This window comes from Rhinopithecus roxellana, chromosome 7 (genome assembly GCF_007565055.1).
Source record: "Rhinopithecus roxellana isolate Shanxi Qingling chromosome 7, ASM756505v1, whole genome shotgun sequence".
NCBI lineage: Eukaryota > Metazoa > Chordata > Mammalia > Primates > Cercopithecidae > Rhinopithecus > Rhinopithecus roxellana.
The window spans coordinates 43,741,687-43,742,787 of record NC_044555.1 but is presented as its reverse complement, the minus strand read 5'-3'; the positions used below and the strand labels follow the sequence as shown (position 1 = coordinate 43,742,787).

The 1,101-nt window shown below is 42.1% G+C and overlaps 1 non-coding gene across 1 annotated transcript; it reads right to left on the bottom strand.

Moving 5' to 3' along the window:
• Nucleotides 1–273: 273 nt before the first annotated feature.
• LOC115898833 lies at nt 274–380 on the bottom strand. The gene has a single exon (XR_004058498.1). It is a non-coding gene; the product is annotated as a U6 spliceosomal RNA (small nuclear RNA).
• Between the last annotated feature and the right edge of the window lie 721 nt (nt 381–1,101).

Sequence of the window (1,101 nt, the reverse complement as noted above, 5' to 3'; positions counted from 1 at the left end):
TTTAAATTATCTTTATTTGTGTCTGGCTGACTTGATTCAAAGAACTGGTCTTCTAGTTCTGAGCTTCTTTCCTCAGCTTGGTCTATTCTTCTGATAATCCTTCCAATTATATTAAAAATTATCAGTAAATTTTTAGTCATTTCAATCTAGGTAAGAACCATTGCTGAGGAGCCAGTGGGCTTCTTTGGAGATAAGGCACTACTCTGGTTACTCTAGTTTTTTGAATCGCCAGAGTTTTTGCATTGATTCTGTTTTTATGAAAATGTAAGATTTTAAAATATGTAATGCTTCATAAATCTACCAGTCATCCTTGCATAGGGGCCATGCTCATTTTCTCTGCATTCTTCCAGTTTTAGTATATGTGCTGCTGTAGTGAGCACCTTGCACTGATTTTTTTCTCATTTGCAAAGACTCGTGTTTCTTTAACTGTATTGTAAGTTGAGTGTAGTTGCTTTACTTTCTTTTATAATGTTTTCAGAGGGCCAAGACTCTGTACAGGATGTTTATTTATGGCTGGATTGTTGTCCTTTGTTTCACAGGGTCATATGTTAGTAGAACTTACACATCTTCAAAGACAAGCAAGTGCTGAGAGAATGTAACACAACTATACCAGCCTTACAAAATGTCCTTACATGAAATCAAAAGAATGACAACTGCTACCTACAATAGTTAAGAATAATGGCGGGAAGACAGGCTCTTAGCCAGGCAGCTTTTTTGTATTGTCTCACACTGGTAGCCATGCTTTGTAGTTGTGGGAGAGAGAAAGGTGACTCCTTCACCAGGTCCACTCCTGGGCCTTGGGGGAGCCCTCTCCAATCACTGGCATCATGTCTGCATTTCCTTTGTTAGGTGTTCTGTGCCATGGGGCACTCTCACGCAGAGGTTGCAGCAGAGAGAGAGGTCACACCATTTTCAGATGGACCCTGTGGTAGGAGAAACATGCTGCTCATGTACCAGCCCATGAATCTGTGGGTCTCATCCCTCTCAGTGCTCTGGCAGTGGGGTCCCTTCTCCTGCTTGAATGCTGATCACAGATATCATCTTGGCACTCTTAAGCTGTGTACCACAGCCCCGGGGCGCCATTACTTCGTACTCTGGACC